This window comes from Channa argus, chromosome 11 (genome assembly GCF_033026475.1).
Source record: "Channa argus isolate prfri chromosome 11, Channa argus male v1.0, whole genome shotgun sequence".
NCBI classification, from domain to species: Eukaryota; Metazoa; Chordata; class Actinopteri; order Anabantiformes; family Channidae; genus Channa; species Channa argus.
Window position 1 is genome coordinate 8,737,238 of NC_090207.1, and position 15,314 is coordinate 8,752,551.

The 15,314-nt window shown below is 37.5% G+C and overlaps 1 protein-coding gene across 2 annotated transcripts in view; it reads right to left on the reverse strand.

Moving 5' to 3' along the window:
• slc23a2 (solute carrier family 23 member 2) overlaps positions 1 to 12,630 on the reverse strand; it is a 33,946-nt gene extending 21,316 nt beyond the window's left edge. Inside the window, exon 1 of one of the 2 annotated variants that reach the window (XM_067522068.1) lies at positions 12,332 to 12,630. The gene's annotated coding sequence lies outside the window, so the exon portion shown is untranslated. The remainder of the gene's footprint in view (positions 1 to 12,331) is intronic. The other variant, XM_067522069.1, reaches the window with a different exon arrangement.
• Positions 12,631 to 15,314: the final 2,684 nt, after the last annotated feature.

The window sequence follows — 15,314 nt, forward strand, 5'->3', positions numbered from 1 at the left end:
CTTAGCATCAGATGCTCACCTTTTTTTATTAATTTAGGTAGTTGTCAGAGTATCATAGTAGACCTTAAGTGTGGATGTATTAAGGAGAACTAGATCCTGCATTCAAAAATGACATCCAATTATGTGACTGACAACTGTTTGCCTGCCACATGAGCCAAGTTTACTTTTGATTTGTGCTCACAAAATGAGCACACATAAGTGTTTCCCATTCTTGCTTTACCGGCTGGATCCCATCAGCCCAGACTGAAAAAACTCTTTTCACTATCTTCTTTTGGGAAAGTTAAAAGACATTAAATGTTTTTAATTGGATTGAAGTGTCCTGCCAAACATTTTACTGATGTCTGTTTGCATGTTCTCCCGATTCTTGGGTGGGTTTCCTCCAGGTACTCTGGTCTTGCATCTTAGGTTAATTGGCTAATCTAAAATTGCCTGTAGGTTTGAATGGTTGTCTGTCTGTATGTCTGGCGATAGACTGCCAATCTTTCCAGAAACCAATAAATATTCTGGTCCCCTTATTTACACAGTTTAAGACAAGGTGTACAAAGTAGGAGACCATTTTCTTTTTTCAAACTAGTGCAATTTGTAATATGCTTAATGTCATCACCTTTATTGTCCTTCAAAAAAATGCTAAAACTTCACAGATTATTTTTTTCTGAGCCTGTGACTAACTTGCTGATGACTTTTTTTTTTTTTTTTTTTTTTTTTTAAAGGAACCATGCAATATCAGAATAAGCTAAGAGATGTAGACCTGCAGTATCCAGACATCTAATTCAATTGTTATTTAATCATATTTTATTTTCTGGGTGACAGGGAGTGTATTTAACAGGTGTGTTTACTAGCTGTAGCTAACTAGTCCGTAGTGTTACAGGTAGGCACATACATCCATTTGATTAATAACTTAACTGTAGGATGACTATAAAATTTAATTTTGAAAGGCACCACCTCATACATGAAAACAAAATGTCTTTATAACCACTATCCACCCTTTCTTTGATTAAAGTTATTACAGCAGTGCAATAACTGTATTACAGTGTATTAAAGGTTAATTATTAAAGTGTCATTACTCCTGCCAAAATAGCAGTGTTGTCATATCACTAATGAGTTCTACAGATTATGTAACACACTCCCAGTGCTCTATAGGCTGGAAACACAAGAAAGACCCCAAGAATGTAGGAGGTTCCTTTAGTCTAGTTTCTAGTTTCTTTAGATTGATGGACACTTAAACAACACAAGTTATACATATTTGGAATGCTTTAGGATAGTTAGGGCTGCTTTTACACTTTTGTTTTGCACCCAGAAGTCATTTAACATGGGCTTCAAAACATTGCAAAATGTTTCAGTTTGGTGTTGATTAGAGGAAAGAGATTTTTAATTCATGCCACAAATAAAACAGAAAAGCATTCACATTTTGAAGAGCTACAACAGTTTACCAATAATCTGCTAACTGTATAACTGCTCGAACTGAGAAAGAGGGGAAGGCTTTTTACAGTGTCAGTTAACAAGGTTTTAGCTGCAACGTTTCTTGGTCCAAATGTAGGTAATAGCCACCATCACTGACATTTTACAGATGCAGCGTCTGTGACCACAGACTTTAGCTCTAGAAAGGGACTTGCAGAGAAACAAAAACAAAAAAAATTAAAAAACAAAATGTGTTAAACCCTGTAGCACAACGAATTTCAACAAGATGAAGATCAACTAATTAATAAAACAATCAGTGAGGTATGTGGTCATAAACATTCTGGTATCTGGCAAGATACTAGTTTCAGGGAAATGCACACAATCGTGTGTTGTATAACCAAACCCCAGATCAACGTGGCACCTGCCAGGGGCGATAACGATCAAAATAAATGGGACGCACAGAAACAGCCATAGCGCTTAGCAACACATCCTTTACACAACGTACACACAATCTATCTGCTGATTCATGCAGCCACACGAACACCTGCACAACTAAACATTTATCATTGTGTTCATCAGATCTGATGTTGTTTTCCCCTAGTATTGATACTTCAACTTCTCATATATAAAATTACAATAAACAAAAATTGTATTGTGAGGTACAAGCAAGCAATTTTTAAAATGTTGTTATATATGCTAGCTTTCTTTTAATATGTATGATTTTTAGCAATAGAAAACATTCGTTTAATGTTATTATATGAAACTGTTGATTTATTGTTCTTTGCAATAACTCATAAGGGTCATTGTAAGTGTTAATGTCAGACTGTTCAGTCATTGAGATTGTAGTGTCTCAGTGTGTGAGATAGGCTGCACTTACTGGAATTTGTTATTCACAGTATAAACTAAGTATGACCTTGTCTTTATTGCAAAGTGTCCTGGATGCAGAATTAAATACATTTAAAATGTGACATGAGTATTTTTATTGTTAATCAAGTTTTGACATTAGATTGAAGTAAGCATTGGGGAACCTTACATTTAATTAAACTAACACATGATTAATGTGTTTCATTGTACTAAGTTAAATTAGGAGAAAGAAATTCATCTTCAAGATGAAAAGTACACTGGCCGATCTGAAGCCAAATTATTCCTGCTTTCTTTAGTAACCAGCAGGTGGCCTTCACATGCGGTGCTGCACAAACATATTTCTCAGTTAAAGAAATCAAAGCAGCAGGAAAGACAGTTACATTTAGATCAGGGGAATAGAAAAGTTCAGCCTTTAACTGTATTTCTATCAGTTCTGAAAGCAACACCTTCACCCACACAGCATGCCACCAGCTGTACACAAATAGGCATTGAAGGTCAGATACAAAAAGTAAAGTATCTCACATCTGTTCTTAGCCAAAGTACACATGTACTGTAACTGTACTCTTTACCTGTAGGTTGTTCCACCATCCACAGCCTCAGGCAACCTCTACCTCTCCCAGCAGGGATATTTAAGAATAAAGGTATTCACTGTTGCTTTAAGTTGATGAAATCCTTTAAGCCTACACCCAAGCCAGACTCCCGCTGTTGCTCACAGTAGAGATCCAGTTTCATTTGCTTGTGCGGTGACAGATTACCTTCATTTAGTCACCATTTCATAATAATGAACTCAGAATGCCTAATTCGAGATGTTAAGATGCCACAGTGTCTATAACAAAGTTACTAATTAAAAGTGGGTTCACTGAGAAAATGTTTTGATTGTTCCCATTACAACAGCTAAAGAGGTAAACTACTAATCCAGATTTTGTTTTAAACAGTGTAATACAACAGAGGTTTTTTTTAAACAGCTGCAGTTAATGATTGTATAAAATATAATAATTAGATTTAAAATAAAGTCACTTGGAAGAAATGTATCCAATATTATTTAAAAGCTGAGTCACACACACACACACACACACACACACACACGATGGACAACATTAACACAAAAAAAAGAAGTTGACCCCAGGCTCCTGCGCAGCATACCTATCCCTACACACTAATTTTATAAGTACAACCACTACAGTGCTAAAAGCCAGTGTAGTAAAAAAAAAAAAACACAGTGAGGTAACCCCAGATTATATTATTAAGTATGCACAGCCAAGCTAACTGTCTTGACGTATTTTCAGCATCTATTACACTAACTAATCACAGCAGCACTACGTGCAATATATAAATAAGGCCATTTCAAAATACATGTCTGTAAAGGTTCTCAGCCATCCAGGTTTGGTTATCCGGTGGTTGAGTCATGTCATGTAATTGACATGACTTAACCTCCTGAGAATAACCACATTTAAAAACACTCTTGTAGAGGATGGTCTGTGGTCCATGTTAAGTTTGTTGGTATAACAAGACAGGACACACTCTAACACCAACAGATTTGAGGACTCTCATAACTAGCTTAGGCTCCTTGTAGCTAGAGGGGAGGATGATGTTTCAGGTTAAAACCTTGACCAAGTCACACTGCTTTACATGAAAATCTTTATTAATCTGTATGTTCAAGATGTCCAGCGAGGACTGAATTGAGACTACACCAGCTGTGAGAGACCGCACCCATACAAAGGTGAAAAGAACACTCAATTAACAGACCATTAATAAACTCTCATACTTCATATTTCATTCATTTAAAAAAAAAAAGAATCAATGCTAAAAAACGGCAGTTTTTACTTTTATAGACAAAACCCCAAATTGTAGATTCATGTTGTTTGGACAGCATACAGTATTGGGTGTGATGTGCCCTGTAATTACTCAAGAGTAAGCCAGACAGTGTGCTGAAAAGTTTTTCCCAAGTTCTTTTTATTTGATTTTATTTAAACTTTAAAGGGCGCTTTATTAATGCTTGTTGATACCCATTATTATGTTAATGAAATTAACATTAAGACAATGACAGAAAATAAACGTATGAAACAAAGCATAAAAACATTCAGTTTAAAATTTCTCAGGAGTTTCTGAAGATTTTTTTTTGTTTGTTTTTTAATAAAGCAACCTGGGAACGTGAAGATGTGTTCTTTCAACTTTACATTTTTGCTATAAAATTCATAATCACATTAATAATGGTTTTAGTCCATTTCATTGGTCATGCTGCTGCATAAATCTTTATAAATATTATCTGGGTCATTGCTCTGCTGGATTATCAAAACTGCACCAATTGGCCTGAGGGAATGTGACATTTAGCTGTCTGTCAATGAAGCAAACATTCAAGTACATTTTTAACGGACTGTGCTTTATACATTTATACAATTATCATCCTGATGCTAAGGGTTTCCAAGCATTTCCAGAGTTTCACATTACACATTATAATTTTTCACACCTGAACTGAAAGACATTTACTATTACATAAGACAGAAAAAACAGGAAACCCTCAAAATTAAAAAGGTATACTTAAAGCTGAGGCTGCTATAAGTCTCTAAATCTCTGATTTAAAAGGAATTTAAATTTAGGAAAAGTAATAAAAAAGAAACATGCCTTTACTACACGATCGCCAATGATCTTTCATCCTAATCTACATACACACACAAACAACAATCTAAAGAATATTCATTCATCATCCAACTCATTAAACCAGCCCAGATGTGACACAGTAAAAATCACTGACAGTTTTTCTAAATAGTAAAACACTGCAAAACCACAATTGGACACACACACACACACACACACACACACACACACACACACACACACACACACACACACACACACACACACACACACACACACACACACACACACACACACACACACACACACACACACACACACACACACACACACACACACACACACACACACACACACACACACACACACACACACACACACACACACACACACACACACACACACACACACACACACACACACACACACACACACACACACACACACACACACACACACACACACACCTTCCTGATGGATGGCTGATTAAAGGCTATATTAACTTTGAGGCAGTGTGCATCCTCAGACAGCAGATAACTAGACCTTTTTAGAGAGATGAACGCAATTTACCAAGTTAAAGCTGCTGGCTACATTGCCCAGGCCATGTTATGCAAGAATCATTTGGCAATAATCTCCATCGTACTGCAATTTTTTTCATCACACAAACACAGTGAAAATTAGAAACACACAGTGTAGCCTTGTGAAAAGAAGCAGCATACCAATACTGATAGTAAAAGGGGAAAAAAGAAAATTCTATTTCAGGGCACACACTATGGCCTATGCTAAACTCTCACCACATACACACCTTTACATAACAGAGTGGGAAGGCACAGCATGACCCAGCACTTCACTGTAATCTTAGTCACATGCAACCTACAGCAAACCGGGTCAGGAATCCATTTCTGCGACCCAGTTTGCCACAGTGTGCCTGCTCCTGACTCAGTCTGGCCTGGCACCCTGTGAGGTGATCCAATTCTACTCTCTCCCTCTCTCTCTTTACTGCCTAAGAGGAGTTACTAAGTGTGGATTAATATCAACTGTCACTAAATTTACATACGCGTAGGTAAACTGGTTAATGTGCAGCATCTGAGTTCCAGACTGTCATGTGAACAAGACACCTGGTTGCTTCAAATTAAAAGAGGAAACAAGCCCTACGATAACTGCAATTTTACTGCATGTACAAGCTAAACATAGCTGCAAATAAAAGTCTTCCTGTGTTCAAGCAAATGGGGATTGAAAAGATTGGTATAATTTAGAGATTGAAGGCTGCACTGAAGGCACTGAAGAAGAACAGGAAGAAGCATCTGGTCAGCAACTGTACATCTTCATCTTTCAGCACATCCACTTTTGGGAAGCAGTACTTGCCGTCACAATAACCATAAACGAACAGCAAGCCTTAATTATACTGCGTGTGTTGACTTTAATCATTGTTAATACAAATGATGATAGGAGAACCTGCATTTTACTAACATTTACAAGACAAAATTCAAAACCAAGGAAAGATATGTTCAAAATTTTCAAACTCCCTGGTCTCACTTCTTAGGCACAAAAATAATATCTGAACACACACACACACACACACACACACACACACACCTCAACACATTTTTGTTTATTGTTGTAAAAAGTGGAATTAGGACAATTTGAAACAAGATGCTCAAGTTCTTCCATAGATATTAAAAAAAACTGCAGCAGTCTTAATTTTATGTAGATTAAGAGGAACAGTAAGTCTGGTCAACATGTATATGCACATGAACAATATAAATCACTCAAAACAAAAAAAATGAAACGCTTTAACAAAATGTCACGTTGTTCAGACAACTTCTAAAGAAATCAGCTGCTAGTGTGACGTAGACATTTACCAAAGGTCTCACAGTTTGTGGAAAGAAAATGCAGTCCAGAACTCCAAAAACTGCAGCCATCTTAATCTTGTTGAGGCTGACACCTCCTTTAAACTATGTTGAGACAATATTTAAATGCACATGGTAGGCATCTGACAGCATCTTTAGGATTAGCATACTCACCTAAGAAACTTAATTCTGGTCAATTCATTGGACTCAAGAGTCACTCAGCAACAGCACTAAATGCTTAGATAAGTGGATCACAGCAAACACCTCTTGTATGCGTGGTCAAACGTAATGCTCACGGTTATTTGCAGTGAGTCAACATACTACCTGTGCATTACTGTCACCAGTAACATTACCGTTACTGTTTTGGTTTACAACATGTAGAGGAATTGACTGAACACGAGAAGAGTATTAAAAATAACCACTGGCGGAAACCGGCACCAGTTTTAATTTTGCTTTCACACACCACTGTGGTCCAAGGTACAATTTATCCTTCCTGCAACTAGTGCAGAGAACACATACACTTGTGGAACACTTATAATGTGCACAAAAATGTTATTTTGAGTTAAAGTGGGATGTAGAAAATTACTATGTTGCAAACATTGAGTCAAATTGTCACCTATTTTTTTTTTTTTTTTAAGTCACAGGCATATGCCTTGCATTGGTCTGTTGCTTCTCTCCATTTTGCAGACTCCTGCTCAATCGGCTCTACAAATTCTGGAAGTGCACGTCAGAACCTATCTTGTTAAAACGGTGCTAGCATCAATTCAACTCCCACATAAGTTACAAGATTGAAAACAATTGCACCCAGTATGCTATGCTAAGAAATTATAAACACTGAAGGGACTTCAATTATGAAGGAAAGACTCAGAGGAAAAATTATATCTTAATCGTAAGGAACATGCCTCTGAAGATTATCTTACTGGAAAAATCGTGCAAGTATCATAACTTCAAGCAATTTTTTTGGCTAACCTGGAAATTAGCAAATTAAATTTGTTTTTTTCGACAAAAAGGCCAAAAGCAGTTTTTCATTGGAAAATGGATTATTGCAGAAAATAAGCTCCATAATAAACATAACCTTTCATGTATTGTGACGCTTAAACACAATAGCCACAAGTAACAAGCTATTGTTAGGCTATAAACATACTACACCACAATCGCAAGATTTAAATATCACCACTACTACACTTGCAATCTATAATTAGATTTAGTTGTTTCCATCAACATTCATAGCCTCATTTAGTCACTTGTTGGCCAACATCTTTTTTTAAGTGATGTAAAAGCTCAAAAATAGCAGGACTGGGGTATTCCTTCATGGATCTTATATCTGAGAATAAAAACAAGAAAATCTATAGATTTTATGATACCTGCAGACCTACAAGCCTTTAACCACAAACAAAATAAAGTAAAATTAAATTAATTTACAACGTGGGAACGTAAACTGCTAACAGACTCCAGGTTTTAGAACTCACTCCTTCGACACTCTAGTAGCTGTTTTGAGTCATGGCAGTGTTGTAAACGGTGACACGAACTGCTGTCTATGCAGATCCTCAACAGTTTATGAGACTTGAGTCCTGCAAGTCAGCTGACTGTGGCTACAGCAGCTCTAGAGAATGCTTTTTTCTTTTAAATCCATTTTTGAAGAGATATTATCTCTGACTATGAGACATAAGGTGATAGATTTCCATGGTGGTGAGCTATCTAATAGCTATCTTCAGACAGAGTGAAAGTTCGTTAACACCAATACTGCAAATGCAGATGTTGACAGTTAGGGTCAGTTTCTGTCCCACCTGTGTTCAAAGTGATTATTAAAGTAAATATGCTGTAGCCTACTTAGCTAAAGCATCTGATACTGACACTATGTGTAAATAAATAGCATTAATAGCATTTGTTTACTTACATATTATACCTGCCTAAATGTTTTGTGCATGTAAACCTTAAAACATTTTAGTCATTTGCATTTGCTATGGAATATATATAAATCCATGTTCAGAAAGTTTTTAACAAAATCTACAGTCAAGTCTGTAATGTAAACTACAACTTTATTATAGAAAACAGCTGCTGCGACCCAGAACGCCCTTTAGGAATTATACATTAAGTAATTTAAAACTGATGAAGTAACTATACATGTGCTTAGTTTTTACACGTTTTGTAAGTTGTGTTAGGCAAAAACGACCTGTTTTAGACATTACTGTGTACAGTGGCTTCTTCTTTATATTTGTCTGGAGAAATATAAAATACAAACTATTTAAGGATCGGAGTGTCACGCGTTGATCTGGCTGCTCCCAGTCTTTACAGATGGATTCCTTTGATATACAGTATGAACACAGTGCTGATGTAGTACACCGACTGGAAGAGAATTTATTTTATGCTCCATGTGTAAATGAAACTTCCCAAACAAAAAAAATACCCAAACAAGACAAACCAGGCAAATATGACAAGTTTGATAGTTTATTCACTATATTCAGACATTTACTATTGTCTATGTCAGGTTTGTTGCTATTGCCAACAATTTCACAAACTATGTCTTGTTAGTGAAACCAAACCATATCATGCGGCTTTAAACTTAAATGAGGAAAACTAAACAAATTTACTGGAGGTTGGAATAATTAAGATGTGAGGTTGGGTTAATTGATGAGAGAAACAATTCTTAGATTCATCTGGATGACCACCATCCTCAAATAGGACACTGTGTTTATTTGTTGTGGTCATAAACAAATTGTCCATCAAAGTCCTAAATCTGCCATACAAGTCAAATATGCTACTTTGGTATTGCCAACCACTCTCTGTGTCAAATCCATCCTAATGCTGCTAGTTTTGGAATAAGATTATCAGCAATAACATGGTGGATAATGCAAACTGCGCACCGGTGGACCAGGATCGCTAACGTGTTACGTTACTGGTTTCAACAGCTGCCGAAACTACAAACAACCATCGACACATTCGGAAGTCAGGTCACCAGCTAACGTGTTCATGGGTAAATTTGAAACACTGGCAACTTTTAACTTTAAATTGTTCTTTGGCCTATACGAAATGTGGAATTGGACTTATGTGAGACTGAAACCAATCATCTATCCTCAGACTACCAACGATTCAGTTGTCACGTTTGTGTGTGTTAGCGGGATAGCATTAGCCTAACTGTCTGACACATAACCTGGTTCCTTGACCACATCCGGCCGTAGCAGTAGACAATAGGGACCAGCAAGATTCTTTCTGGTCTGCACTTGCCTGGATTCTCCTGTCGTTCATTCAACAACCCGTGGTGGGTCTACTCCAGCATACAGCTGCCGAGCTCCTCCGGCTCTGCTGACACCTGTCTGAACTTCCTCCGGCAGTGCTGCAGCTTCGCCTGGACATCAGTGTCAACTTCGGTCTGCTCAACGTCTGCTCACTCACGAGCAAGGCACACCTCATTTAGGATGTCCTCACTGACTGCAAGTTTGATTTTCTCTGTTTGACCTAAATATGGCAACAGCCCAATTACCTTTCCCAACTTTGTGACTCTTCTCCGGGTTTTGTTTACATCCGTCAATGAGGAGGTATCACGATGAATTGTCGCTCTACTCACACATCTATCCTCTCTCTCACCAAATCGGTGAAACTCAACATCCATATGGAAAATAGGAATCTTTCTCTCACCAGAGACATCGTGCCTTGAGAGTTTTGTCTCCCCCTACACCTGCACAGCTGATGAACTCCATGTAACATTCAATGTCACACTCTGCCTCTCTGTAATCAAGCCACCATGTCTCATCTTATCTCGGAATATCAAGGAAATTAATATTGATACCCTCTCCTCTAGCATTGATAATATTCTTATCCTGGACCATCTATCCACCCCTGATGAGCTAGTTGACTGCCTTTACCCCTGATCTCCGGTCAATGAAAGCCAAAGGTCGACAACTTTAGTGACTATAGGAAAACTGGTCTTACACAGAAATGCACAAAACATATATATTACACTATAAGGACTCAATTTCTCAAACATATCAAACTGCTAGTCTGGCCTATTTTGTTCCAATGAAGGTAATACCAAGACAACTATAATACCCTCTGCCTCATCTCCAACTTACCTTTACTCTCCAAAATACTTAAAAAAAAAATAGTTGCAACTCAACTCTACTGCCATTTAAGCCATAATTCCCTCTGTTCAAACTGTTCAGTCTGGTTTCAGCCCTCGCCACAGTATAGAAACTGCAGTCTCTAATAATAATTTAAAAAAAATCTCTTAAAAAAAATAAGAAATAAAAAAATCTCTGTGTGGTTTACTCTCAATTCTCATCCTCCTTGATCTGAGTGCAGGCTTTGATACAATCTCCCAACGATTCTCCTAAATTCTTCCTCTTCCATCCACCTCACTGTGTCCCCTGCTCGCCTCAGCACCATGGGAAGCAGAGCTTTTAGCTACTTTGCTCCCAAACTCTGGAACTCACTCCCACCAGCCATTAGAAATATTGATTCTCTTTTGGCCTTCAAATCCAGACTAAAACCCTACCTGTTCAAGATTACCTACTCACTATAATCTGTAATGCATTGTCCTGTCATTATCTTCAGTTTTATTTATTTGTTGATTGTTTGCACAGTGTCCCTGACAGTATTGAAAGGCGCTTATAAATAAAATGTACTACTACTACTAATACTACTACTACTATTATTATTATTTCCAACTCCAGACTCCTAGCAACGCAACATCTTTATCTTTACATGGTTTCTTTTACACTCCTAACACCTCAACCCAACTTTTTAATATGGGCATTTGTCTCGAACATATGCCTTTCTATAGCTGTAAGGACACTTATTTACATTAAGCATTCTTTATCCCCTTGGCCTAGCTTTAAACATCACAACTTAATGCCTTAGCTCAACCCTTTCTGTAACATAGATCTAACCAGAACTCTAAATTCAAGCTTTAAACTTAAAACAGTTCTTTAAAATTGTAAGGACTGGATAAAATGTTCTCACAACCATTATATCAAACTACAGTATGTCCCCACAACTAAATAAAGCATTAAGCATAAAGCACATAAAGCTGCCAATCCAGGTTTCCCAGACAACCCCCATCATCAGGAGACAATAAATCCTAATGGCCAAATAAGCTTTAATGCCCTGGATTGAGCTTCCTGGTAGCTGCAATTTCTTACAAGCTCTACCTTTAGGGTTCATGCTAAATTAAATGACGCAGAACACAAGGCATGCATGTCATTCCAACATTGTGTTTCAAAATCACAATAAAGGACACCTATCCAAAAACACAACAGCATCTGATTTTCACACCACAAACATAAGTTCCTGCTTGGGTGTTTTGTTTTGTTTTTTCCAACAGTGTTTTGTGCATCTACAGAGAGGATAACTTAGGTAGAGAGTAGAGGATGACTAACTGGGCCTTGTGCTTTCCGGTCACACTTTAGCATCAGCCGGTGTGGGCCCACTAAATTATCTAGCTATCATAGGAGACCTATAACGTTGCATCTCTGAACGCGTCTCGTCACCTACCGCCAGCTTGAGCCCCGGCTCCGAAGACAAAAAGAGGACACGCACAGTAGTAGTTTGTAAATATCCTACTTCCTAACTTCCATCTGTATTCTAAGTCTGTAATTGGAATGCAAATAGAGACTATTTGAACTCACCTGCCTGATGAAAGAGAAGCCCACTTCCCTTCTCGGCTAACGTTAAGTCGTTGGCTAGTCCCCGTGGTTTGTGTTGTAGAAGCTGAGCTGAGGGAGTCGAGGTAAACACTACACACAGACACACGGAGAAAAACGAAGATGAGACAGTCTTCAAGCCTCGTTCTTCCGGGACGAATTCTTTCTTCTGTATTAACTGTGTTTGTAACAGCTGCTTAACTAGATGCCTCTGGAGGGATTTCGCCTTTCATAAAGCCACGGGGTTGACGTCCGTCATCACGCATGCTCCCGTATACCTTTGACGTCAGGTCCCTGCCTCTCGCTCCGCCTTGGAAGAGTAGCTTTGCCAATCAGGAGCAGTTTAGCAATGATCTGGCTCTCCTCCTTCCCCGGTGCCTTCAGCAGTTATTTGTAATAACAATATTTTCTTGCATAAGCTGTTTTTTCTGCCGTTGTACAGAAATTTAACCAGCACGTTTACTGCTACCTAAAAAATACCGTTCTTTCACTCGCCCTCCACTGTGTGTTTAGGTGCATCTATTCGATCACACTGCCATCTTATGGTTGTTTAGTCGCGCTGCCTGTATTGTTCTATATTTACACACTTGGTGGTATAGTTATCCTTACATAACCCAGGTGGCACAAGGTTGAATAACAGGCCCAAACCAGCAAAAGGTAGTGGAAGAAAGTGGTTATTAACAGTAGTTATTGCAAGTAGTTAAGTAAGTATGGTATGTGTACTTTAGTTGAGTGTGTTATTCAGTACATATAAACACCCGATTTTAGCATCTTGTGGCCTACATGTCAATGCCTTTTTTTTCTTCTTTTTTTTTTTGTCGTTTCGGCTTATCCCGTGAGTTCAGGGTCGCCACAGCGGATCATTGTCCGCATAATTATTTGGCACAGTTTTTACTCCGGATGCCTCACAAAGCTTAGACTAAAACAACATTTTGTCACAGAACACCACCACCTAGGGGTAATGAGGAGGTGGACAAGCTGGCGAAGCAAGTTATACAGAAAGATGCAATAGATCTATAAATCCTGTTAGGTGAAGCAGAAATTATAAAAATATTAGGCTATATATTAAAGCAGTAGTGGAGGATGGAAATCAGCAGGTTTTTAAACATTTTCAACTATAATGTTAACACATAGTTAGGTCAAGAAGAGAGCAGGTCTTTCTAACTCACACGTAGATGGGTGCATGGCATTATGGAGTGCCACAGATACAAAGATTCAGCCGGAGACTGATCACAGTCAAGTTCTCCACAGAACACCACAGGAAATGATTTCTGTGGCCATTAAGCTGTTCTGTAAAACGGAGGGGGATTACATGGTCAAAATGGACCATTGTTTTCAATTCATTTATTATTTTTATTTAATTTATGTTTATTCCTCTAGAACGTTTTTTCTTAATTATTGATCAGCAGTTTGTACTTGTACTTGTCTAGTGTCTTGGTTTCCCCATGCGATCAATAAAGTTATTTGAATCTTGAGTCTTGTAAGTAAAGTAAGAGCAAATAAAGGAGGAACTAAGACTAGCCAGAATACAGTTTGATCTCAAAATAATTAAGGGGTGAGTAAACTTTTTTCAGTATTTAGAACAAACAGAATTCGACAGATCGAACATTGTAGAGCAGTGGGAGGCAAATGCTTCTTTTACAATTGTTGCCAACTGCCAGTAAAACCAAGCAGAAGAAGAACAAGAAGAAAAACACCACCGCCATGATATTTGGATAATTCATACACATTGTGAAATACACAAAATATACTGCATCTGAAAAGGTTGCATGATGATTAATGGGAGTTCTACTACACAGACCTGTGAAATATTGGATGCTTTGACTTCTTTGGGCTTCAAAATGTAATATTACATGTCAAAACCGTCTGAGAAGTATAATTGGGAATGTTTTCGTATAAGGAGACAAAGCAACTACAGCTATTAGATAAATGTAGAGTTAAAAGTACATCTTCCTCCTAAAACGAAAATAAAGACTATAGATAAAGTTTTAACTAAATACAGAGATTTAAGATACTGTATGTTTTCAGATACTTTATATAGCTGGTTAAAAAAGAAATGAGAAACTAATTTTTCATGCACAGTATAATTAAATTCTATCCCTTACAATTTGTAAAAAAAATATTTGTGTGTTACATTTGTTTTCGTCAATTACTGATGCATGTCATTTCTGCTGGATATGTTATATTTGTTGACCCCAATGTTTTGCTGTTTTAATATGTCATAGAAGAGGGGAAATGTAGTAAATGTGGTGAATTCAGTAAAAAAAGAGAGACTTCACATCTGTTGACAGCATCTTTAATTTCTGGACATCACAAAGGTCCCACTGTACTATACATATTACTGTGGCACTTAGAGTCAGCATGCTCGTGGATACTAAAGAACCTAAATAAAACCTTAATCCATTATAAACAAACACTTTTAACAGCTCTTTTATTTCTTTACAGTACTGCGCAGACTCACTTTTCCAATTAGACGAGCTAAAAATAATCTGCCAAATACAAAAGAAGGGAAACATCTGAATAACCTATTGAAATTCTGCGAAGCACTGTTAATAAACATGACGTAAAACTAATTAACACAGAGATTCCAAATTCTTCTCCTATTCCATCACTCTGTGCAGCACAGATGAGACAGAGACAACGTAGAATATATAACTATTAACTATACATATATACATACACACTGGTTTCAATCAGTTGTGTAGCAGGTGCAGATATGTACAGTGCCTTCATTACAGGCGCATATGATACAGTCTTAAAATTGTAGTGCAAGCTAATTCCACATTACATATTTGATGACAAACATGCTGTAGTTCATTTGTCTTTTTGTCCCAGCTTTATTGTTTTGTTTCTGTGCTGCTAGTCCAGTGATCAAAAAAATGCTTGAGAAAACAGCAGGTTTGAGTGTATTTGAGAATGTGTGTGTGTGGGTGTGTGTGAGAGAGAGAGAGAGAGAGAGAGAGAGAGA